Source organism: Hemiscyllium ocellatum, chromosome 2, assembly GCF_020745735.1.
Source record: "Hemiscyllium ocellatum isolate sHemOce1 chromosome 2, sHemOce1.pat.X.cur, whole genome shotgun sequence".
NCBI lineage: Eukaryota > Metazoa > Chordata > Chondrichthyes > Orectolobiformes > Hemiscylliidae > Hemiscyllium > Hemiscyllium ocellatum.
In genome coordinates, this window is record NC_083402.1 from 109,942,787 (window position 1) to 109,969,842 (window position 27,056).

The following is a 27,056-nucleotide window of genomic DNA, read 5'->3' on the forward strand; positions in this document are numbered from 1 at the left end:
TGTAGGCAATGATCCAGTGTATCCCATTAATACCTCCTCCACATTTCTTATTTGTTCTTTCCTTGTCAGATTATTATTTAATTTTGCCTTGCACAATCACTCCTTTCGTCAATGCATCTTTCTGGACGTTCACTCAGAGTGTGAGAGTGTGTGTGTCTCTCTCTAAGTAAAAAACAATAGATGCAGATACAGCCCAAAGAGACTGAAGAACAGTTGGACTGACAAAGGAATGGATAACAATCAGCCCAGGAGAGTTAATAGCTGCTAATGGGGATTACAAGTGGCTAACAATAGGTTGTGTGTAATTGCTGACCATGCTGTACATTTCTATGACTCAGTGTGATACCAAGGCCTGGTGTGTGGGAGTTGGAGCTAGGACATGGAGAAGGTGCCTCAAACCCTAAAGCTGTTGAACTCTATATTGAGTCCAGAAGGCTGGAGGAAAATGAGGTGCTGTTCTTCCAGCTTGCACTGAGCTTCGCTGCAGCACTGCAGCAATTCTGAGACAGAGATGTTGGATGTTGGTTTTTGTTTCAAATTTCCAACATCCACATTTCTTTTGGTGTTTTATTCACGGATATTTCTTTTTATTCTTTCCCAGGCTCCTCTTCACTGTCTGTTTGCCTGCTAAAACCCTGACAGCCTCTCTAATATGTTTCCCCAGTTCTGATGAAAGGTCATTGATCTGAAAACTAATTCTGTTTCTCTCAGCAGATGCTTCCAGACCTGCTAGGTTTTTCCAGCTATTTTGTTCAATATCAGAACTCGAGCATCTACAGTGTTTTGCTTTGTTTTGTTGCTCAACATCCAATTTTCACAAATAATATTTATGGTTATGAGGATGTAAGGGGTACTGTACCTTTAAGACAGTAAGGACTTAGCAAGCACACAGAGTGCTAGAGAATTTACAATGTAACATTTTGGTTGCTATGAGACAAAAACAAACTCAAATTCAGCCAGTTTAAACTATGCCCCAAGATACTAAACTCCAATCAAGTTTGAATTTGGTATTTTGACAAAATTAAAACCTTGAAATGATCTGATGCTTTGGGGTATAAGACCAGGAAAAATTGAACAGTGGGGGAGAACTGCCAAGCCACCAACATATGCAGACTGCCCGCAGAATAACTCGCTTAAAGGTAACTTTATCAACGACCTGTGAACCAGAAACCCTAAGAAGATGACAGAGGAAGCTACAAAGAAAAGATTTGACAGCTGGCAGATTTTTGAAATTTGAATTTTTTTGTAAATCGTAATTGGGATTTTTTTTTAAATCACACCACTATTCTAGAGGGGAGGATAAAAGATAGGTTTATATAAAGGAGTTGTAAATAGATGTTAGTTAATATCGCAGTTAGATTTTTTTTTAAAGTTGTTAATTTTTACTTTAAATAATGACTTTTGGGATAGTTCTTTGCCTCTCAAATTTTCATAAATTACAGCAAGAGGTGAATCTTTTCTGTGTTGCTGACTTAAATTAGCGGGACGGGGGTGGGTGTTTACCTTGTGTTGTAACATAATGTGCAGCAAAAGAAAAAAAATCCAATGACTTGTTTTGCCTTTTAGTGTTTCTTACACAATAATTTCCAGATGTTGCACTTTTTTGAGTCTCTCTCCATTTAAATAGTAGGCTGCCTTTTGAACCTTTATACAAAAAAGCACGGCATCACACACACTTTACATTTTTAAACTCTTTCAAATTTTTGATCACTCACTCAAGGAATCTTTAAGGGATATAGACAGTTCATATCCATATCACAACAACATGCCCTTCCACTTATTTTTGTGCCATCTACACATTTGGACACATTACACCATGGACCCTTCGCCAAGTCATTAATATTGATAATAAATAATTGAGGCAGAAAATCTAATCCTTGTGGCACTCCACTTGTTACATCTTTCTAATCTGAAAAATACCCATAAAGATACTTAGCCTGTTGCGAGTTAACCAATCCTTAATCCATACTAATACATTAACTACAGTACCATGAGCAATAACCCTTTATATTGAAAGCCTTCTTGAAACCCAAATACACTACATTTACTACTTGCTTTTATCAAATCTGCTCATTATATCTCCAAGGAATTACAGAAAATGTATCAAACATGACTGTTTGATGAAGGTTATCAAAATATGTAGTTATTTCTTCCTTAAAAGGACTTCCGAAATTTTCCTCAACAACAGGTGATAGGCTATCCAGTCCAGTTTCGACTTTCTGACTCCCTTCCTCGTCTACTAGCAGTTCCTATCTCCAGAAGAATCACATTAGCAGGTTACCAATCTGCTGGAACCCTTCTAGAACCCAGTGAATTTGACAATATTTAAACCAATGCTTCCACCAGCCCTGGAGCCACTCTGTTCAAAATCCTAGGATGGAGGAGACCAGGAGATCCTGGTTTCTCAAAAGTCTAATCCTGTGTGATTTCTAAACGTCCTTCACTGTAAAGAAGGATACAAAATACTTGTTAGATATTATCTTCGTGTTTCCAGATATCAATTTCCTAACTGCATCCTCCAAGGATCCCCCATTAACTTAGCCCACTCTTGGCAATTCCTTCTTTATATCTCCACAATTGCCCTTATCTAAGTTAAGGACACTGGTTTGAGACTCAATTTTCTCTCTCTCAAATTGAATTTGAAATTTTGCAGTGTTGGGACCATTATGCTTTCCGAGATCTTCGATGGCATGATTTCTTAATAATTGCACTTTATTGCAAATTACTAGATCTCAGGTAACGTATTTGTTTGAGTGGATTCTGCCATGTATTACTCTAAGGAATACTCCCTAGAAATTAGTCTTCCATTTCATCCTTGCCCTTTCGTTTGTCTAGTCAACATGCAGATTAAAGTCAACCATGACAATTGGAGGGAGTTTCTTACATGCCTCAATTATTTCCCAATTTGTATGTTTTCCTACAGTGAGGCAACTCTTCAGGAATCTCTGAACCATTCCCACCAGTGACCTCTTTCTTACGATGTTTCTTATTTCCTACATAACTGATTTCACATCATCAGGAAATGCAGGAAAAACTCAGCCGATCTGGCAGCATCTGGAAAGAACAAATCGGGTTAGTATTTTGGGTCCTGGTGAACTTTCTCCAGAGCTTTTCTGAGGAAGTGTCACAGGACCCAAAGTGTCAACTTTGCTTTCTCTCCATAAATACTGTCTGACCGGAGTTTCTCCAGCAATTTCTATTTTTGTTTCACATTTCCAGCATCCACAGATATTGGTTTTATTTATTTGATTCCAAATGATGAGCTATTGCACCTATACCACTGCGGATGGAATAGATGTACCTATACAACTATATCTTTCTTTATTCCTAAAGCTACCCACCTCCATTTCATTTTCCCTAACCTTCTGGAATGTCAAACATCTTTTGAATATTGAGCTTCCAGTTTTATTTATCCTACAACCAGATCTCCATAATAGCTATTATCAGGTCATATTTATTTATTTCCATTTCTGCCATCAAATCATCTACCTTGTTTCAAATGTTGCATGCATTCAGATTAAGAATTTCAAAGCCTTGACCTTTTGCCATTATTAATCGCTCTAGTTCTAATTTGTGCTGCACTCTAACATATTCTACCTCTTCATGTCACAATTCAATGATTATTTGCCTCTTCACTACCCCACACCCCTGCTCTCTAAGTTCTTTGAATTTTTCAAACTTTCCTTCCTTGAAGCCTCCACTCCAGTAATTAGCTTAAATCTGTCCTAAAACCCTTGTTACACAATTCACCAGGACCCTGGCCCTAACATGTTTTGAGTTCAATCAGCTCTGCTGAATTTGGGTTTCTGACATGTGGGAGTCACATCCCAGCTGTTTTCCCCTCCTTCTCGGTCAGAAATGGGGTGAACATCTGCACTGGGATTTTGTCACCCAGCACCATCTTTAAAATGTCCCCAGAGTCTCAGGTGACTCAGCAAAAATCCAGAACCGAGAGAGAAAAAGGCGTATGGTATGAGCATTCAGAGTTATTAGGGCTGGCTCTGGGACAGAAGTACTGGCATATTTCAGATCAGAATTATCATCAATATTTTTGAGAGAAGATCTTAAAAAGAATCTTGGGGTTTGAATTTTAACTAGGATAGGCTGAGACATTTGGGAGAAGGTGAATGTGGTAGTGGAGGCAAACGTAAGAGATTTGAATAGGCACTTCCACATTTAAAAAGGTGCACATGGAACGCAGAGGTTCAGAGTGTAAGAAAAAAAAACCTTCATATGTGGAGGCAAGAAAAATAAAGTTGCCAGACCACAAAAATCAAAACTACGAATCTAAATATACAGGTTATAAATGAATGGAGTATAAATAATGAAATTAGTGTCAGGAGTCACTAATGAAATTTCAAGATTTTGACATAATAGCAAGAATTTAAACAAGAATACAGCTGGGATAGGAAATGGAAATAAGTAATTCTAAGCATAAAAATTTCCTGAGAGATTAGGAAGGGAGAATTGACAGCAATGTACCCTCCAAGCTGCAGCAGCTGGATGATTGCACAAACACAGACTAGCATGTCGGCACATTGGCTCCCATTTTTGGAAGCCGCAGCCGCTCAGGGACCTTGGATATCCAAACAACAGACAAAAAATAAATAGAGGGAGCGTTACTGGAAAGAGGTGAAAGATATTCAATGCAGGCAGGAGAATGCAAAGGTTTACAGCGATTTGGTCCAAGTGGCAACTCTTTGGATTGACTCAACACATACATGGGATCAGTAGCATTCTGAGAGGTTTCTTTGGATTTTGTCAAATGATAGGTGACACATTGAATAACAGTTCCAACAGGAGGAAATCCGAACTATTCAAATCTATCTAGCAACTCTTGTCACTCCATTGAATTTTGTACACACTTCAGTGAAGTAGCCTGGAACCTTTCCTTTTCAGTGCATTTTGTTAATGCAAGCTAGTCTTTTAATGTGTGAGAGCGAGAGAGAGAGAGAGGAGAGAGGGGAGAGGGGAGAGCGAAAGCAGGAGTGAGGAGGGAGAGAAACTGCTCCTTAATATGAATCCAGAAACTGTTGCTGGGAGTTGACTCAGCTGACTCTGAATTATGGATCACTTGTATGTACTCTCCGGTGGACCAGATACTTTTGAGTGTTCTGGGTATAATCTTGTCAAGGTGCAACATCTTATGTCAGATTAAAAATGACAGAGCCTGTCTTATAGAAATTCTGGAAATACAATTCACCAAAGAAAGGAGAAAAGAAATTCATAAACATAAGTATCCTTCAGTTTTTATATGTTGCTGAAAATTGAACAAATGTCACTTAGGGACTTTAGCAGTCTTTTTCATTATCCCAGTTTGAAGTCAATGTAAGAGACACAATAATTGTCAAATATTTTTTCATTTCAGTCATGGGACTATGTTTTCTAGCTGTTCCTATAAGCTTAACTAGAGCACAAAAAAAAGGACTGCAACAAGATGAATTCAAACCCAGACAACCATCCCTCCGCAACCCTAAAACTGTCACCCCTAAACCGACAGCACTCCTGGTCCTGGTGTGACAAAGACAACTAAAGCATAAATTCAGGCAGCCAGAACGGAGAGTAGAACTTGGGCAGGACATGGGATGGGGTTTTTGGAAGTGTGTTTTTGGAAAAAGGAGAGCAGAGATGATAGATCAAACTTACAGAGCAGAGGAACATTCTTGTTCCTCCAGGCATCAGGAATTTGAGACAAAATGCATAACTTTTTTGGGCCTCTTCTGGCCCCACCTACCTACTGTTCTGCTATCTTTATATAACAGAAAGCCACAGACTGCTCAGAACAGCAATTCAAATTGCAGTCAAATGATATAATCAAACTCTTATCTGTAATTTTAAAAGAAAGGACACTACCATCTTAAGACCAGTGTCCTCTCAGCCTACTCAGAACAGCAGGTAAAAATAGAGGACAGCAGAACGAAGTGCAACATGGGTGTTCTACACATTTGGTTGATTATAAACTGCCTTCCCATGCTGTTTCTGCTGACCAGAAAGATCGAAATTGCCCCTCATTGCTTTCAATGCAACTGGACACACAATCCTCTTTTTCAAATTCTTCCTTGGAACGTGAATGTACTGCACTTATTGTCCAATTCTAACTGTCCTTGAACCAAGTGGATTGTTGGACAATTTTGGAGGGCTATTAAGAGACAACAATATGGTTATGGGTCTACACTCACATGTAGGGCAGGCCAGGTAAGGACAGCAGTTTTCCTTCCCCTCAAAATAAAAGACATAACTGAACCAGATGAGTTTTTAAAAACGACAATCCAAATAATTTTGATTATAATTAAAACAAGCATTTTATTTCAGATTCATAAACTATCAGAGCTGCTTACCACAGATGAGAAATGAAAGGTGATTTTAAAACAAAATTTGTAGGAAGTCACTGACTGACTTTGTCACCCTAAGGGCATACGGACTGAACAGGACAAATATTAAAGCTGAACATCAGACAGGGAAATGGTTTCCTTTAAGTAACTTATTTGACATGCCCAATATCTCATTCAACTACTCAGCCACTTAGATTCTTGCATTCAAGCTTAATTCACAATTTTAAATCGCACAAATATGAAGTGCATAGTTAAACGCATTCAAAAACAATTTGTAAAAAATATTTTGCTTTCACAATGAATACATTTGCTTTAAATTAGCTTGATTCAAATTTAATTAGATTTAGAAATTTTACAGTGATTTCTAATCATTCTCTTCATTCTCTGCTAGTAAAATCTGCACTACTTTCCTTAATATTCATACTCTGAATATTTCATCAGTGTCACTCTCCATATCTTCAGTACGTGTTGAAACATAAAACATTAAAGCATGCAATTCACTATTATACCTTCCGATGTTTTCAAGAAATGAGATGTTGTTAAACTTGAGAACATGCATTAAAGATTTAGATGGGTGTTGCTGGGACTGGAGGATTTGAATTGAATCAGAAGGGTTTAAGAGGGATATGTGCCAAATGTTGGCAAACGGGACTAGGTCGGATTTGGATATCTGTTTGGCATGGATCAGTTGGACCGAAGTGTCTCTTTCCATACTTTATGTCTAAGTATTTAAGATGTTATTGTTACCACATCAACACTCAGAGGATCAGGGGCTCACTGGCAGTCATACTGTGTCATTTGCACAATACTTTGAAGGGGAATTTTTCTTTAATTGTTGAAACATAGTACTCACATATCACAGATGTACTGTTTTCTGAATCTGTCTCAATAATTATAGTAAGAACTAACAATGAAATCTTATTAAGGAATCTTGGTCTTTTACATTCAGCATTCGTTCTTCTCACACTATTGTTCTCTGTCAATTGCTAGCCTTTGTTCTAACATTGCCTGATTAAATGTAGAGTGTCTTATTGCATAATGTGCACGCAATGACAGGAAAAAAATGGGGAAAAAAGAAAGTCAGGGATCAGTGATGTATAGTAAATCTTATGCATTCTAACTTTGAATATTTGGTTAAGACCGCTTAAAGCTTATTGGTGTTATGACGTCGGGGAGCATGGTGTACAGCAGGGTTGAAGGATCCTCTGCTTGGAGATCAAAAATATTTGTGGGGTATTTAGATGTCAACTGCCCGAACAACATGCCCTACAATCCACAGTATTATCCCAACAAGTATGCCTTTCCTTAATGCCCTATTTACATAGCATGGATTTAATGTGGTTTCCTTCCAAAATGCTGCTCACTGACCTCCCCTCCTGTACCAACTCAACTGTCATGAGCTCCAGGTTTCAAGCTGGCTCTCAATTAGAAGAGCCTCATTATCAGGCATTCGATTATCCAAATTTTAGACAAGATTGCAAGGTCCTGATGCTTGGCTAAATGCGTCATTCAGCATTCAATTATTCGAACATTTGATTATCCAAACAAAATACTCCCCGCTGTGTCGTTCAGATAATCGAGGTTCCTCTGTCTACCTGAAGTCCCTAAGTTTGGGTTCCCCAAGACCAACTTTAATATGGATACCCATCTTGATGTGTCTACTGGTAATTTTACCTCCATGACTACTACTATGCAGTTTAAAATCAGGTAATGGCAAAGCCAGACTTTTCACAGCTTAGCAAGACTGAAGAAATTCCATTCAGTATCCAGCAGAATTGCTTGATCATGACCCTGTTTATAAAGTCATACAATACAGAACCGGCCATTCGGCCCAATTTGTCCATGCAGACCAGGTTTCTAAACTGAATTAGTCCCATTTGCCTGCATTTGGGCCACATCCCTCTAAATCTTTCCTATCCATGTACCTATCCAAATGTCTTTTCTATATTTTAATTGTACCTGCTCCTACCACTTCCTTAGGCAGCTTGTTCCATACATGCACCACCCTCTGTTTGAAAAAGTTGTCCCTCCAGTCCCTTTTCAATCTTCCCCCTCACCTTAAACATTAGTTTTGCACTCCTCCACCCTGGAGAGAGACCTTGACTAGTCATCTTATCTATGTCTCACATGATTTTATAACCAGTACAGGTCACCGCTCAACCTTCTACACTGAAGAGAGTAAAGTGTCAGCGTATCCCGCTTCTTCTTATAACTCAAACCTTCTAGTCTCAGTAATATCCTTGTAAATTTTTTTTGCACAGTTTAATAACACCTTTCATATAGCAGGGTGATGAGAATTGTACGTAGTACTCAAGTGTTGCCTTACCAATGTCTTATACAGCCACATCATGAAATCCCAACTCTTGTACTCAATGCTCAATGAAGGCAAGCTTGCAAAATGCCTCTTCACCACCCTGTCTACCTGTGAGGCCACTTTCAAGGAACTATACACCTGTACCCCTAGGTCTCTCTGTATGACAACACGCCCCCAGCGTTGTCCAATTAATTGTGCAAGTCCTGCCCTTAGAGTTACCAAAATGCAACAACTCTCATTTATCTTCATGAAACTCCATCTGCCACTCCTAAACCCACTAACCCAGTTGATCAAGACTCCACTGTATTCGGAGGGAACCTTCTTTACTGTCCACTATACCACCAATTTTGGTGTCATCCGCAAGCTTACTAACCAGGTCTCCTATATTCTCATCCAAATCATTGACATAAATGACAAACGACAGTGGACCCAACATCGAGCCTTGTGGCACATCATTGGTCATGGGCCTCCAGTGTGAACAACCACCTTCTAACACCCACCCTCTTACTCCTATCACTCAGCCAATTTTCTTCAAGCTCAAGTTATTAGAGTCAAACTTCAGCACCCTTTTCAACATCAAGCTTCATTTTCAGCCCTTAATTCCAGTCCTGCATTACCATGAGGAAAGAACAAGCCTTTCATAATCTCATGTCATCTCTAAATGCTTCACAGTCAAGTGGATACTTCTGAATTTAAATTATTCATTTAATGTAGAAAAAAAAAGGTATTCAGCATGCTCCCACAGACAAATATAATGGTCAGATCATGTTGGTTGAAAGGTAAATATTAACCAGGACGTTATGGGAACTCCATTGCTCTTTTTGTAGGACAATAGGATCTTCTACATATTCCAAAGGGAACATACTGAGCCTTGGTTTAGTATGATACCCAAATGGTGGTGCCATTGACAGTACAGCATACCCTCAGTACTGCAGTGTTTGAGACATCTTTGCAACATTCTAACCCAAAGGCAAGAGTACAACAATATCTTGACCTGTTTCCTGTCTCTCTTATCGCCCCCGCCCCCCAATTTACAAACATCCAGGAATTTACTCCACCTCTTAATTCAGATGAGAAAACTTGTATTATATTGTTAAATTTGCTTACATTAAAGGGAAAAACAGATCTTCAAATAACCATTTAATCCATATAGGGGCAGCACGGTAGCTCAGTGGTTAGCGCTGCTACCTCACAGCACCAGGGATCCAGATTCGATTCCCGTCTTTCTCCCAGTATCTGCGTGGGTTTCCTCCCACAATCCAAAAGCTGTGCAGGCCAGGTGAATTGGCCATGCTAAATTGCCTGTAGTGTTAGGTGCATTAGTCAGGGGTAAATAAAAAGGTAGGGGAATGAGTCTGGGTGGGTTACTCTTCGGAGGATCAGTGTGGACTTCTTAGGCTGAAGGGCCCGTTTCCACACTGTAGGGAATCTAATGGGAGAAAGTGAGGACTGCAGATACTGGAATTCAGAGTCAAGACTGTAGTGCTGGAAAAGCACAGCTGCTCAGGCAGCATCCGTGGAGCAGGAGAATCGACGTTTCAGACATAAGCCCTTCATCAAGGATCTAATCCCAATATCCTTCTTTCGCTGGAGGAAGCTTTAAATTCCACCCAAAAGATAAAAGAATACCTGTAAGTAAGTTCATCGTTCAATGCTCCTTTTCATTCATTTGGTTGAAATAGGGAATTATTTCTACAAAATAAAAATCACTGAAGTGTTCATTCATGTTAAAGACCATATGTCCAGGTATAGATGTCTCCACACTGCCACAAGAATAGATGGTAAATTCATCCTCATGGTAAACTGACAGCTTTAGATGTTTATTTAAGGTCAGTTAACTGTAAGGCGGAATAACATTTGAAAATTCCATGCTGTGGCCAATTAAGATTTAACAGATTAATATATCCACCCAGAAATGAAGTAGCTCTTGGATTGTTGGCAAGATCAGGGAAATTCCATGTTCCCTGACTTGTCAGGTGGTAAGTTTCCAGTTCATGAAGCAACAACTACATCGCATTTTTACACCTACTCAGATGTCAGGAGCAGATTTAAAACAGAATTGACTCTAAATTGTCAAGACAAACTTCAAAATATTTTTAAAATTTAAAATGTAGTGCTTCCCCCTCGTATTCTCACTATTGTTATCATTTAACCACTTTTTCCACTTATCAATTTGTATCCGTTTTTCAAATAATAAACAATGTAAAATCCTGAATGCACTTGTTTTCACTTTCCATGATCCATTATGGAGGTGGAGGCAGCTTGAAGAAAAACAAATTTTAAGCCCGTTCAAAAACAGGTCTGCAGCCAAATGGAAGCTCAAAATTTGGACAAAGACATGGCCATGTCAGAGATGATCAGGTCAAGCTCCAAATGTAAAGATATATTGTATTGGGATAGGGCACATTTCATGCCCAAGTCATGCCCAATCATGTGCAGAAGTAACTCACCTGCTGTAAAACAAGAATTAAATGTTCATTTCAAAGCCACATAAGTTGAATGGAAGTCTCCAAATTATTAAATGGCAGTGAACTGATTTGAAGAGAGATATAGTGCTGATGGATGTGCATTTTTGAGGTTGGAATTAAAGCAGAGTTAAACATTCTACCTTATATCCATTTCAGGTATCCCTCAATCACCTGACACCAAAGATTCCCAAACACTAATCACAGTAAAGAGCAAATTCTTGCCTGAAGTCTCACAAAATAATAACAAATTTTCAATACACAGGTTATCTTTTGATTCACACGTCCATCCACTTCAGTGCTTTTGAGGAACAAATGCTGATCATTTTTGGCAAATTCTTTTGAAGGGGACTTTGAAGGAAAGTTCATTTATTTTTTGAAACTGAAAACAGCTGTGAACTTACTAACCAGTGAAGATCATCCAATATATACCAAAACACATGCACAGAAAAATCCAAAATTATTAGCTGCATCTAACAATCATTGTGTAAATTTAGTTTAATTAGACCAATTATTAATGAATGAAAATGGAGAAAAATACACAGCTCTGTTCAACATTACTCCTCAAAGAAAACCAGAACTCCAAATTCTGAACCCCACTCAGTTTATTTTAAAAACATACAAAATATAGGTGGGCTATTGACTAAGAGGAAACTGAAGATATAGTTGGCTTGTCAGACCAAACACTATTCCTAATATCCAGATATAGCTCTTCAATATCAACCTGTTTGGACAGGTAATAAACACACCTCCGTGACAGCTAGGACTTGAATGCAGACCACCTAACCCAGAGGTAGGGACACAATCAGAGTCACACACTCTTGTTTCCTGTGTGTTAGACACATCTTTCTGAGAATTCATCTGTGTGAATCATAAAACGCTAACATTCAAGTTAAGCGAATGATTTATTTCAAGGGGAAAAAAAGATAAAAGTAGGAAGTATTGCTAAAACTATTCAGGACACTAGTCATACCATAGCTTGTATACTGTAAACAGTTTTGGGCCTCTTATCTAAAGGTAAGATATACTAGCATTGCAGGCAGTTCAGGTAAGGTTCACTAGGCTGATACCAGGTCTGGTAGGACTACCTAATGGGGAGAGGCTTAATAGGGCCTGTAATTATTGGAATTTAGAAGAACAACAGATTACTTTATTGAAACACGTATGATTCTTCAGGGAGTTGGCACACTAGATGCAGAGAAAGACTGTTCCTCTGGTGGGAGAATCTAGGACCAAGAGGGCATAATCTTAGAATAAGTAAATAAAAATCAAATGAAGTTCTGAGGAAGAGTCACTGAGCCCAAAATTTTCACTCTGGTTTCTGATGCTGCAAGACCTGTACAGCTTCTCCAACAATTTCTATTTTTGTATCGTAAAATAAAGGAGTCGGTAATTTAACACCGGGATGAAGAGGAATTTCTTCTCAGAAGGTAGTAAATCGGAGGAATTCTTTACTGCAAAGGGCTGCTCAGGCTAGACTGTTAAGTATATTCAAGGCCAAGACACAGATACTTAACCAATATGGGAATCATAGGTTAGGGGATGAGGTGCTGGAAAGTGGTACTGAGGATTATACAAAAAAAAACAGCCATGGTCTTATTGAATTGGTGGACCAGGCTCAATAGACCGACCATTTCTCCAATGTCTTATAATGTTATTGATCGAACTTCAACCTGGGCTTTTTTGGCCCAGAGGTTGAATCACTACCACTGCAACCATAAGTGCCATCCCAACATCCATTGCAGACCTTAATTGGATTCCAATGGAAATCAATATAGATGGAAAATATGTTCTACTCAACAGTTGCATTGCATTAAAAAATTGCATTGTGCAACAGAAACAGGATATTTCAACATCCACCGAAACAGCAGCAGAGATTTCTAAATTCAGTTTAGAATTCTGCCACATTTTCGTAAAATGCTCATCCAATCCCATGACCAATATTTTACTGACACAGCTGGACATCGGTAAAATATGTTTCAAAGTTCAAAGAATCAAATCCTTCAAAGCTTCTGAAGCACTGAAAGTAAATGGTAGTAATAATTGCTCTCAACCACCCTTTTGCTTTGAACACCTCTATTTATCAGTTACAAAAAAAAAGACAGCTAAAGGGAAAGAGGCTGTTTGGGCTTACATTCAACACAGAATAAATGAGAATTGCTAGAACACATCAGGTGAGGAGCACGGTTTAATCAAATAACTTGCAATGGTTGGAGTGATGGAAGGATGATGGCTCTTATGGAGCCGTAGCAGTGCCTCCATCTCTGAGCCAGGAGACCCAGGTTCACATCCCAGTCCTGTTCCTGAACAGGATAATTAGATTTCTTGTCGTGGTACAGTGGTCCTTCTGGTAGTGTCCCTGCCTCAAAGCCAGAAGGTCTAGGTTCAAGGCCCACTGGCTCCAAAAGTACATATAAGCATCTCTGGACACACTATTTTATAAAATGTCTTACATATCAGGGCTTGTGACACAAGGGTAGTGTTCCTAATTCAGATATCTGGCTTTAAGTCCCACCTGCTCCAGAGGTGTGCAATACTGTACCTGAACAAGCAAATTGGAAAATATCTCAGATCACTATTAAAAGAGATGCTGTCCTTAAGAGAGCTGTCACCTGTTCACTTGGCTTAAATTTATTTTGATTGCGTTACATTTGATTTTACGGATTTATTAAGCTAATACTAAAAACGTTAAAAATCTCAGAACACCAGGTTATAGTCCAACAGAGTTAGTTGGAAGCACAAGCTCTTGAGTTGCTGCCTCTTTATCAGATGGTTGTGGAACATGACCATCCAAAGAATTTATAGCAAAAGGGTTTCAGCGTCATGGAGCTATACTGATATATTAAACAACTTCAGTTAAACATCACACAACATCAGGTTATAGTTCTTAAACAGAGAGTTAGATTAAGTCTTTCATTTTTTAGAATGGGATATGGTAGTTTAGTTCTTTAATATGCAAATCCCAGAATTACATTCTCAAGGTGGCATCAGTTTATCTAATAATAGAGATCATCTCAGCTCAGACAGTGCATTAAATGTGTGAAAGTAAAATCTGTACCAATGTTGAGTCAATTCTACTTCTAAGATGCAGCTTACAGACTCTTACATGATCTTAGGCAATTTTTGAGCAAAATAAAATGTAATTCTGAGAATATAAATTCACCTCAAACTTATGCATGCACATGCAGGTGAGACAGCATGTGTGCATGCATGTGAAAGAATGTGTGCGTGTAAGCCTGGTCAAGTAAGTGTATTCGTGTAATAGGGTACAAGCCTGAGAAAGGGTGCATGGGGATATGTATATGCGCGCACATGTGTGTGAGAGAGACACAGACACAGAGAGTGTCAAGCATGACATGAACCAGAGGTCCCAGTCAAGGCAAGGATGCCCTAATAACAACGGGGTATGATGCTCAACTCTACGACCGCCTGTTCTGATGTGCCACAGCAAGAACCCGGCCTTCAGGACAATATCAATCACAACAACATACGACCCTGATACGGCAGACACTGCAAGACATGTCAGATCATTGACACAGATACCACCACTACATGTGGGTCACCTCCCACCACATACGCGGCAGGTACTCATGTGACTCTGCCAACATTGTCTATCTCATAAGCTGCAGGGAAGGATGCCCTGAGACTTGGCCCATTGGAGAGACTGAACAGACACTATGACAACAGATGAATAGACATCGCGCAACAATCGCCAGACAGGACTGTTCCCTCTCAGTCAGGGAACACTTAGCTGTTTGGCCTCAGACCTCTGGGGGACTACCATTCAAGGTGAACTTTGGGACAAGCAACAATGCAGAGTGGCAGAGGAGCATGGGGATGGCCTCAACTGGGACCTGGGGTTCATGTCACACTACAGGTGACCCCACTGCACTATCTCTCTCTCTCATTCACACACACGCACACAAACACCCACGCTGTCTCTCCTGCACGCACACACATAGATTTATGAGTTGAATTTGTATTTGCAGAATTACATTTTATTTTCCTCAGAAATTGCATAAATCCATGAAGATTCTGTAAGCCACACTTTACGAATAGAATTGACTCAACATTGGTACAGACTTTACCTTCATACATTTAATGCATCGTCTGAGCTGAGATGACGCCTATTATTAGATAAGCTGATGCCACCTTGAGAATGTAATTTTGGGGTTTACATATTAGAGAACCTCAACCACCATACCCCATTCTAAAAGATGAAAGACTTAATCTAACTTTGTTTAAGAACTATAACCTGGTGTTGTGTGATGTTTACCTAAAGTTCTTTAATATATCATTACAGCTCCAGGACACTGTAACCCTTTTGCTAGAAATACTGTGTCGTATGTTCACATTCACAACCACCTGATGAAGGAGCAGCGCTCTGAAACCTAATGCTCCTAAATAAACCTGGTGTTGTGTGATTTTTAACTTTGTACACCCCAGTCCAACACCAACACCTTCAAATCATAATACAGAAACAGTAAACAACTGGGGTATAAAATTTCATTCCAAAACCATGTTGTAATTTAAGTTACTTTTGCAATTTCATCTTTAGTTCAAGTGCTTTTTCAATAAATGGGGATTGCTACCTGTAAAATTTGGTTCAAATTTTATTTTTCAATTGATATGTTTAAAGAGTATAAATAGAGAGAGCTGGGACACTAGGTCAAGAGCAGATGTAACAATGTTATATTCAGTGAATAAGATTATTAATAAAGGAAAATATTTGAATCTAGTTTAATCCTTCAAACTGGTTTGGGTTTGGATTAGCAACAGAGGAACATTTTGCTTTTAAATAGGTATGGAAAGGTAATGCTCATCTACAAGGTAATGGCCAGAGTTGGCAACTCCAGGTCAAACAGAGGTATGAAATTTCATTCTGGATATCCTGACAACCACCTGAAAAAGGAACAGCACTCCGAAAGCCAATGCTTCCAAATAAACCTGTTGGATTATAACCTGATGTGGTGTGATTTTTAACTTTGCCCACCCCAGTTCAACACCAGCTCCTCCGCATCATGGAAAGTCTCGACATCTTCACTGTTTGTTCATCTGAACCTTGACTGTCTCTTACCTTCAAAATAGAAACTGTTTGGCAGAAATGTTCAAATTGTGCTGTAAACAGAACTTTAAAATAACAAACAAAAATCCCCTGTCATTTCTGACCCACCAAAGATTATTATTCACATATAAAAAGATTTTGGGAGGCTGGGCAAACAAACTCATTTGAAACATTACACCAGAACCTTAGCAAAAAAACAAGACCTTGCAAAGTTATGACAGAGAATAGTTAGAATAAACACAACTGTGTCACATTTGATGACTGTCAACAGGGCTACACGGAGTCCAATAGACCATTGATTAACTATTTAAAGCAAATATTGAGTTATCAGTTTCAATATCTATTTATAAATACCCACGGCAACTTCATTAAGAATCTCCACTCTTCTTGCCAACAATGTCTCGCAGGCCAACTTTTTCTGTTCCCCTTTTAATACCTTGTTACTTGCAGCTGTAAAGCAGTTCACCATGAAATCAGAGAATAGGAGGTGTATAAGCAGACTAATACAAACATTCAAGCAATTAAATTTGTGTATCTATCCACTTTAAAACGCAGATACCTAACCTACTAATAGTGAGTGATATTAATTAACTTAATCAATAGTCTCAATGTAACTAAAAAGGTAACCTGTGATTTGTCGAACCAGCTGATACACTTGAGGAAATCTGCATCTGAAGTGGTAGTATCCTTCTCTCAAATGCAGGAAGGCCACCCAGAAGTTGTGTAATGCATTGAGGATACTATTACATTTTTTCATAATCAACTTTTGAACCAGGCAAATTTACTTTAGATTGTATTGAAAGCAGTTTCATAGCCATTTGTTCTGGAAATATGCAGAGTTATTACATAACTTTGCAACTGCAATCATTTGTACTTTTGAATGGAAAATATGGTTAACTTTCAGGGGCTTTACCTGTGAACTCTTAATGCAGAAGGATTGTTTCTAGCTCACCTCCCCAGGACTTCCGCCCATATATTTGCTTAACAAGTGTGGTCAAGTGTGAAGCAGCAGGAAACCACAGTTCACGTGTTAAATGGTAACAAAGCTCTAGAAAAGACACTGTGGACATTGTTACGTCTTCAATGTTTTTCTACGAAGTCTCACTTCAAGCACTGTAAAAACACCAGTATTTAAAAATAAAGACCACTGAGATTGCTTTTCACTACCAGCATTTATATTCTGTCACCTTCAGAGTGTGTGAAAAGCAAAGGGAATTAAGGAGCAAAATGACAAGGAGGCCAAATGCAAATAATATACTGTTGTACCTGTATGCTGGTCATGAAATTAAAACCTCAAACTAACAGAAGCGACAGTGGATAATTTGGAACAGTATTGCTGTGCTAATTGCTCCCAGACAAGTAATTTAAGCAGTGACGTGGTAAATGAGTATGATGCGCACAGATTGCACTATAAAAGGAGAGATCTAGGATAACACCCAAGACTAATAATCACATACTCACAACACAATTACCCCTATCTTCACACGTAAAATACCTGGCAGTTCAGATTGACCCAAGACTGTATTTTAAAAATGTTCTGCCTCCTGGAACCAACTTGTGGCCAATGCATTCTAACTCAGGTCACGTTTATATAAATACCTTGAAACTGAATGATCTCTCAGACCTGTTCCTGTCATTTAACAGCTTAAAGTTAGACTTCTCTCCAATCTCCATCCTCAGGCTAGAGCTGTTTTCCCTGCAACATCGGAGACTGAGGGGTGACATTATAGTGGTTCATACATTCATGAGGGGCATGCATTGTTTATTTATCCAAAGTCTTTGCCTTAGGGTGGGCGAGTCCAGAACTAGAGGACATAAGTTTAGGGTGAGAGGGGAAAGATATATAAGAGACCTAAAAGGGCAACATTTTCACACAGAGAGTGGTACGTGTATGGAATGAGCTGCCAGAGGAAGTGGTGGAAGCTAGTACAATTGCAACCTTTAAAAAGCATTTGGATGGGTATAAGAATAGGAAGGGGTTGGTGGGATATGGGCCGGGCACTGGCAAATGGACTAGATGAGGTTGGAGTATCTCGTCATCATGGACAAGTTGGACCGAATATCTGTTTCCATGCTGTACATCTCTATGACTCTATGACTTTCCCCTTTCTGCCTGGTGCCTTCTCCCACGAATCAAATTTTAAATTGAAATGATCTTGTTTTGAACTCCATACCTTTTCTTTAGGTTCACTCTCCAAAGACAGACATTTTTAACCATTTGTCTTTTTAAAAAAAAATCAAGTGCACAAAGATTTATAAAAAGCCTCAATTATCCTACATACATATGATACAACTGCATATCACTTCAAATTTTCCAGACAGTATAGTTACAGCAGATAATTCTTGCAAAGATGATTTTCCATTGTTTCTAATTTTATACACGTATACTTAGGGACAACAAGACAATCCACCTTCAAACGCAAATTAAAACAAACAAACAAAAGTCTCATTAAAAGTCTACTAATTAACAATATTTCAATTCCGCTACCTGGTATTTACAGATAAGAACAGCCTAATCCAATCCATATCTGTTTGCATGTTTTACATAAGCCTTCTTTTATCTCACTTCATCGCATGGAAAATCAGTTTATTCTACTTCTTTCTTTTCATGTACTTATTGAACTTTCTTTTAAAATATATCTGCGCTCTTTATTACTGTTATTCAAATTCCAGGGTTTTTTTTTTAAAAAGATCATTTATTAACAATTTAGACCAGCGTTTGAGTTTTGGACACATCTTAAGTAGAGATTGTTCTACAACTATCCCACAGTTGATACAAACCTCTACCTTACAACTTTGGCTTTTCCAGAGAAAGGATTCCTGCTCTATTCCATCTTTCTTTACAGTTATATCTTCTCAGTAGCAGCAACAGCTGTGAAAATAGGTTTAAATTTTCCTCCATCTCCTACAGTACCTCTACATAGTTTTTGCAGTAGGATAGTCAGAAATTAATGAAGAACTCCAAATATAGTCAAACCATCACTCTCTACCGGGTTTAACATCAATTCTCAAAAACATTTGAAACCACTTATGCTTAAAACAACTAATATTACAATCCAAATGACAGAAGGCAACACAACATAACATTTATTATTGCTGCAATCACTGTGTTAACCTCAAATGTTCACAGGCTTTAATGTTTAACTCCATCATTGCAAACACACTTAAAAACAAAAATCGGAGGATGCCTCTCCATCGGACTCAGAAGACATTCCAAGTAAGTATATCATAGAACTTCCTTTGCCTCCTAAAACTCCATTCCCAGCAACTAAAAAGCAACTGGGATTAATTTGGTTGAGTGAGCCACAAGTAACATTCTCACACACCTCACTTCCTTCCACCCCATACACTTGCTCAAAGAATCTCATCTCAATAAATTCTTGTATTTGATGCCAAAGTTACAGTTTCAAGCCTAAATGTTTGCAGATTCTGACCAAGGGACTTACAAAGTCCTGTTGCATGATAATATTGTTCTGTTCCTTGAATATTACTCAGATCTATAAGCCAAGGCAGAGCCTCAAAAAAGATATCAAATATAATACTGTTTCAAACATAAATATTGTTACTTACAGAAAAAACAAGTGATTGAATTTCCCTGCTATGATAAATTTACTGGTCAATTTTCCAACAGTTAGAATTGCATATAGTTTCAGCACCCACTGACTTTTCAGTTCTTGATAATACCTACATTCAATGTCAAGGTTCTTTCATGTAGGTGACTTGGTGGAATTACCAACCACCCATGTTAGATTTGAGAGCCATACAAACTCTCACTCAAATGATTTGCTGTATTGCTGAATATTTATTTTAAAACTGTCCTTCTTCTGTCACTTGAAGATGCACCCAGGTGGTCTTGTTGTATGTGACTACAGTGGTGTACAGATACTGAAGAATGCTGTCTTATCCTCGCTCCATGTTGAATGATTCTATTGCACCCCAATTATACTTCAAAGCAGGCACTCAACATCAGCATTCACAAGCCCTGACGACACCCACAGGTCATGTGATAAACTTATTGCACCAAAATCTGAATAACACTTCTTTTTAAAAAAAAGCCCAAATTATAAAAGTAATTTCATTTACCTCACAAAGCTTCCTCACATCCACAGTATGCATCAGATGATTTGACCCACAGCTCCTTAAACCTGTAATTCACAAAATTTAAAGATTCACTGAAATGAGCTTGTTCTTTCCAAATAAATATATACATACATACATAGACTGACCAAAACCAGGAAACACATTTCCCTTCTTTAAATAGAAGCATAACTCACTTGGATAAACATTTTAACTTATTAGCATGCGAACATTAAACCACAACCACAAGAGAGAGACAACTCCTCTCCTCCATTCCTGGAGGAATTCACTGCAACACCACAATTCAGATTGCCTGACTACCTATTCCCAGCTTGGAGCATTGTGGATTTGGAAGAGAATGCAGCCATAGGGAGATGCAAAATCATAGAGGATTTTGAAAGTAAGATTAAGAACTCAAAACAAAAATCAAAACAACCAGTGCCGATCAGTAAATACTGGGCTGACAGGAATGTTGCAGGCCAGGGGAAGGTACACCAGCATGACGAGGTGGTACCTGTGCTGTTCGGTTTGAATGGCTATAAAGAAAACAAGTCAAAGCTCAAAAGTCAAAAGTACAGGTGACTGGAATCTGAAGAACTTAGATCCAATTTCAAGAAAGAAAGGAAATAAAACATGCATTTACTTAGCAAGAAAGAGAGACTTGATTCAAGTAACATCTTTTACAACTTTAAGACATTCCTAAATATATATTTTTTACTTCACTATTCTCTTATTGGAAACGGGTGTTGTTGGCATCGCCAGTTGTCACTCACTTTTAGTTGCCTTGAACTAATTGGCTTCCCAGCCACATTTTTGTGGAACTGGCATTACATACAGACTAGACCAGGTAAGGATGGCAGATTTCCTTCATTTGATATCATTGTAAAATATCTAATTCACTAATCAATGACAAATTTCTATGATCAGCATCACTAAGACTGTCTCTGTACGCCAGATAATATTTAAATTCGATGAATTAATCAATCAACTGCCTGCTCCCAGGACATGAGTTTGGACCTTTGGATTACTAGTCCAGTCACATTAGCACTACACCATTCTCTTTACTCTTACAACATGATGAAAAAGTTGGACATGAATGAACAAAGCATCCAAATTAACCTGAATTATTGAATGCAGGCCAACACAAACCTACCTGACTCTGATCTAGTCTGATCTAGCATCTGTCAGACTTCCTTTCCTGTAATCCCAACTCCTTGAGATTGAGCTGAACACAGTAACAGGGCTTCAATGCAATAGCAACTAGGCTTCCAGACCCTAATTATTGAACTAATCAATAGTGTAGTGTATTTCATTTGCCACTGGCAACTGGTATCGCCTTGTAATAAATATATCAACAATAGGATTGGTTTTGCTCTCTAACTAATCCTAAAGTCAGCGGTCCTCACAAAATTGAACAGATGTTCAAGAAAACCCAAAAAAAGGAATGAACAGGAAGATGTTAGCCACAGATGCCATATTTGGATTTGGGCAACTCCAGCTGGTCCAAAAATGAGTCAGATCCACATGCCCCATTCACAAAATGCAGAGTTAACTCACTTCACATTTCCTAAGCTCCAAAAAAATAAATCAAAAAGTTATCAGAAGCAAAATACAGACATTGTAAATCTGAAACAAAAACATGCTGTAAATTCTCTACAATGGCTAAAGAAGTGGGTGGAGGGAGAGAGTGAGGTGGGGTGGGGGTACAAAGAGAGGGGAGAGATGAGAGAAGAAAATATTTCAGGTTACGACTGGGAAGACAAAAGGTGGAACTGCTCGGCTGGATTCTCATGGAGGTGGGGAAATGCCATACAAGGACAAAAATGGTGACTGGAGTCTAAATGCATATTCCTAACCCTCATTTTCCAATTTCCTGGAATGCCTTTTAGAGTACAAGCCAATTCCGGTCACCAGCTCATACCTTGCACTCCTGATCTATCTGGCTCTGTTGAGGAATTAGGCACAATCTAAAGGTCAGAAAGTCAGGTTAGCCTTTCGGCGATTAGTTGCTCACTGTACATGAGGAGGTACTCCTGTCACCTGAAGGTAAGTAGTGTCTTAGCAAGAAATATCTCTGAATCTCAAAGCGTAATAAATAGTTAAGAATACGAGACTGGAATTAACGCTGCTATTTAGTATGCAAGAAATGATTACACTCCTTCAAGAAGAGGATGCACAATTCAACATGCAAACAGGCAGTAGAGAGGGAGAAAGAAATGTTCATTGTGGAAAGGAGAGTTCTGAACACAGTCTAGTCCATCACAAAAATTAGTCTACACTTCCTGCCACCTCAGGAAAGCAGCTAACATGTTCAAAGAACCCTGCACCCTGGTCATACTCTCTTCCATTGGACAGAAGATAGAAAAGTTTTAAAACATACAATAGATTGAAGAACACAGTTTCTTCTCCACTCTTTTCAGACTTACCAATGGACCTCTCCTATTAGAGATGATCTTTCTCAGCACCTTCTCTGTAGCTAGACAACTACATTCTACATTCTGTTCTACTACCTCGATGTACTTATGTAAGGAATGATATGTCTGGTTAGCATGCAAATCAATATATTTCACTGTAGCTCAGTACATGTAACAATAGTAAATTAGGAAGTGGGGAGGCTGCAGAAGGATCTAGACAGTTTGGGAGAGTGGTCCAGGAAATGGCTGATGGAATTCAATGTGAGCAAATGCAAGGTCTTGCACTTTGGAAAAAAGAATACAAGCATGGACTACTTTCTAAACGGTGAGAAAATTTGTAAAGCCAAAGTACAAAGGGATCTGGGCGTGCTAGTCGAGGATTCTCTAAAGGTAAACATGCAGGTTGAATCCATGATTAAGAAAGCGAATGCTATGTTGTCATTTATCTCAAGAGGGTTGGAATATAAAAGCACCATTGTGCTACTGAGACTGTATAAAGCTCTGGTTAGGCCCCATTTGGAGTACTGTGTCCAGTTTTGGTCCCCACACCTCAGGAAGGACATACTGGCACTGGAGCGTGTCCAGCAGAGATTCACATGGATGATCCCTGGAATGGTAGGTCTAACAATCGAGGAACAACTGAGGATCCTGGGAGTGTATTCATTGGAGTTTAGAAGATTAAGGGGAGATCTAATAGAAACTTACAAGATAATACATGGCTTGGAAAGGATCGACGCTAGGAAATTGTTTCCGTTAGGTGAGGAGACTAGGACCCGTGGACACAGCCTTAGAATTAGAGGGGGTAAATTCAGAACAGAAATGCGGAGACATTTCTTCAGCCAGAGTGTGGTGGGCCTGTGGAATTCATTGCCCCAGAGTGCAGTGGAGGCCGGGACGCTAAATGTCTTCAAGGCAGAGATTGATAAATTCTGGATGTCACGAGGAATTAAGGACGACGGGGAGAATGTGGGTAAGTGAAGTTGAAATGCCCATGAGCCATGATTGAATGGCGGAGTGGACTCGATGGGCCGAATGGCCTTACTTCCACTCCTATGTCTTATGGTCTAAATTAAGTCAAAACCAAATTAAAAAAGGAGGCAGTGATAATATTTCAAAGTGCAACCATAAAATGACATTAGAAGGGTCAAAGAATACACAGTTGCGCAAGGGGAAAAATGTTAAGCACGCTGCATCAATTCTTCCACTTAAAAAAAAGTCTCAGAACTTCCCCCAAAGCATAAACCATATAGCAGATCTATATGAAATTTCTGTTCTCGCTATCTGATCAACATTAATTGTTGAACACTCCCTTCAATTGGAAAAGGGGTTTCACATTAGCACATTCTGGTTTCTTTCTCCTGTATCTTACAGCACAATTGTAAGCCTCAGTGCAATTGTGCAAGCTGTCATAGGCAGGTGATGCCCAACAAGCAAGGAGCCAAAAGGACACAACCTGAATGTTTAAACTAATTTGTGGCACAAATAAAGACTACTAAAGCACAATCTGACAGAAGATGGTGTTCACTGCGCAAGTGGTGTTTGAAACAGAGAAATAATATTATATTTTGATATTTAAAATCTTGGATTTAACCAGAAACCGGTTAAATGTTAACTTCACATGATACTTCCAATGAGACATGTGAAGAAATTTTACACCGTCAAGGGCTGCATATTTGGATAGAGATTCTGGTTAAATATAATTAATTTTTTTTGAAAAGTTAGCAATGATATGATGATTGGTAAAAAGCCTTTGCTTATATACAATTAGGAAGGTAATGCAGTTAATGAATATCAGGTTAGTACATCTCCAATGAGCAATGAGTATGTGGCATTCAAACAAGGTTGAACGTGTTACATGTATGGGAAAGAAAGACAGAAACGAAGGACAGAGAGGCAGGTGGACAAAGAGACTTACATTTACATAACATCTGTGAGAAACTAATGCAGGTTACAGTCAAAAAGAAATTATTTTGTGGTGCATTCATTGTTGCAAAGTATTATAGCTGACCGCATACAGTAATAAGGGAGGTGTTGACACAGCACTAATGTCATTAATGCAGATTTATCCAGGTTAATGGTCTGGGAAAATGAATACAAATTCCACCATAATAGCTGTGGAATTCAAATCCAATTTGTGAATATGCACTTAAATCTTAGTCTCAGTAACCACTGACATTTAAAAAAAAGCCTCTTGTTCACCTAGTACCCTTTAGTGAAATAAATCTCAGTCTTACTTGGTCTGGCCTACATGTGTCTCCAAACCCACAAAATGAGCTAGAAAGCCAGTCAGTTACATCAAAACTGCAGGAGCAATATCTGAAAGGATTGTAACCACATGGACTGTCCAGGAGTTAAGTACGCTCCAGCTCAAGTCCTCCTTACTAACATGGCTGGCTGGGTGGGGGGAAAAAAAAAGAGAGAGAGAGAGAGAGAGAGAGAGAGAGAGAGAGAGAGAGAGAGAGAGAGAGAGAGAGAGAGAGAGAGAGAGATATATATATATAGAGTGTGAGAGACACATAGATAGAGACAGAGAGAGACAGAGGTTGTTGTACAATTGAAAGGGCTGTGTCTCACACACTAGCCAAGTAATTGTATCTCACGTAAGATATGATTTATTGGTTGTGACTAGGTCCCAGACACCATCAGTATGATCAGAGTCTGTCTTGTCCTATCAGCAATTGGACAATTTGTTTGAATTTAAATTCAAATCAATAAATCTGTAATTAACAATACCATTATGGATTGTTGGACCAGTAACTCCAGACCCATGAAATCTCCTGGCATGAAGCCAAATATGGATAAGGAAGCATGCAGATGCTGCAAATGCTGAGCTAATTCAATGTAAATATGTATATGTTCCAAGTATGATTTCAGAACAGTAATGTTAATTGAAGCACTATTTTAGAATTAGCATTAAGAAGGGACTGATCTGCACAAGAGCATAGTCATCTCATTAAGATGAATGAAGAGTTGGAATAAATATGTCAAGGGTAGACCGACTCCCGATTCCTTCTTTTTGATTGAAAAATTACCAGATTGGAAAATAACTTCCTGCTGAATACCTAATATATTCCCCAGATGAAGGAACACAGAGTAGCAAGAACACAGAGGTAGTCTGGAATGGAATGGGTACACCAATTTCTATCTCCAAAAGTAGTTGCTTACCAACTTAGTCAGACAATGCTAAATCCTAAAAAGAAAACTTGGTTGCTGGCAGGCGGCAAGGAACAAAGAAGAGGGAAAACATACTTAGTCTGATCCACAACCATTACCTGTTACAGGTAGATGTGTCCGTGACAGTTTTGGAAGGAGTTACCACTGCATAGTTCTCAAAGTCAAAATCCTACATTCACATTGAGAATCTCTTCCTTCATGTTGTACAGCTGTAGACCTCATACAGGTCTAGCAATTCAATACCGAGCACCAATGTAACCACTCTGGGACAACAGCAGTAGCAGCAATAACAATGCTCCAGAAATTTGATACCATCCAGGAAAAGGCAGCCTCCTTGACTGGTACCCCATCCATCAGCTTCAACATTCACTCCCTTCACCACGAACACACTGTGGCAGCAGTGTGCACCATCTATAAACACTGCAACAACTCACCAAAAAGGTTCCTTCAACAATATCTTCCAATCTTTTGAATTCTACCATTTGTGATGTCAAGAACTGCACATGCAAGAAGAACACCTCTACCAGACAATAAATCACTGTTCCATCACTACTACTCGGTCAAAATCCTGGAATTCCCTTCCTCACACAAGGCGTAGAAAATTCAAGGCAGCAGCTCACTGCCATTTTCTGAAACATCATTAGGCATGGGCAATAAATGCTGGCTTTTGACAGGAATGCCCACATCCCATAAATGGTCAGGCAATATAGGAGCAGAATTTGACCAACTTGAAAAAAGACACCTTTATCTCCACTCTCTGCCTTCTGCCAGTCGGTGACTCTGGTGGTATGGTGGCTCGGTGGTATGGTGGCTCAGTGGTTAGCACTGCTGCCTCACAGTGCCAGGAACCTGGGTTTGATTCCAGCCTCGGGCAGCTGTCTGGGTGGAGTTTGCACATTCTCCCAGTGTCTGCATGAATTTCCCCGGGTGCTCTGGTTTCCTCCCACAGTCCAAGGATGTGCAGATCAGGTGAATTGGCCATGCTAAATTGCCCAAAGTGTTCAGGGATGTGTAGGTTAGATGCATTAGTCAGGGGTAAATGTAGGTTAATAGAGTAGGGCAATGGGTCTGCGCGAGTCACTCTTTGGAGGGTTGGTGTGGACTTGTTGGGCTGAATGGCTTGTTTCCACACTGTAGAGTCTATTTTTCATAGGGATTCTATGAAAAATGTCAGCCAATCCTCTATTCTGTAGGTCGAGAATCACATGTCGGCCC

General features: G+C 39.1%; 1 protein-coding gene across 5 annotated transcripts in view; it reads right to left on the reverse strand.

Annotated features, from left to right (window-relative positions):
* LOC132824506 (tyrosine-protein kinase JAK2-like) overlaps positions 1–27,056 on the reverse strand; it is a 249,526-nt gene that overhangs the window by 172,651 nt on the left and 49,819 nt on the right. For 4 of the 5 annotated variants that reach the window (XM_060839132.1, XM_060839103.1, XM_060839113.1 and 1 more), the window contains one exon: positions 20,260–20,321. The gene's annotated coding sequence lies outside the window, so the exon portion shown is untranslated. Of the gene's footprint in view, positions 1–16,534; positions 16,555–20,259; positions 20,322–27,056 lie in introns of those variants that run through there. The other variant, XM_060839160.1, reaches the window with a different exon arrangement.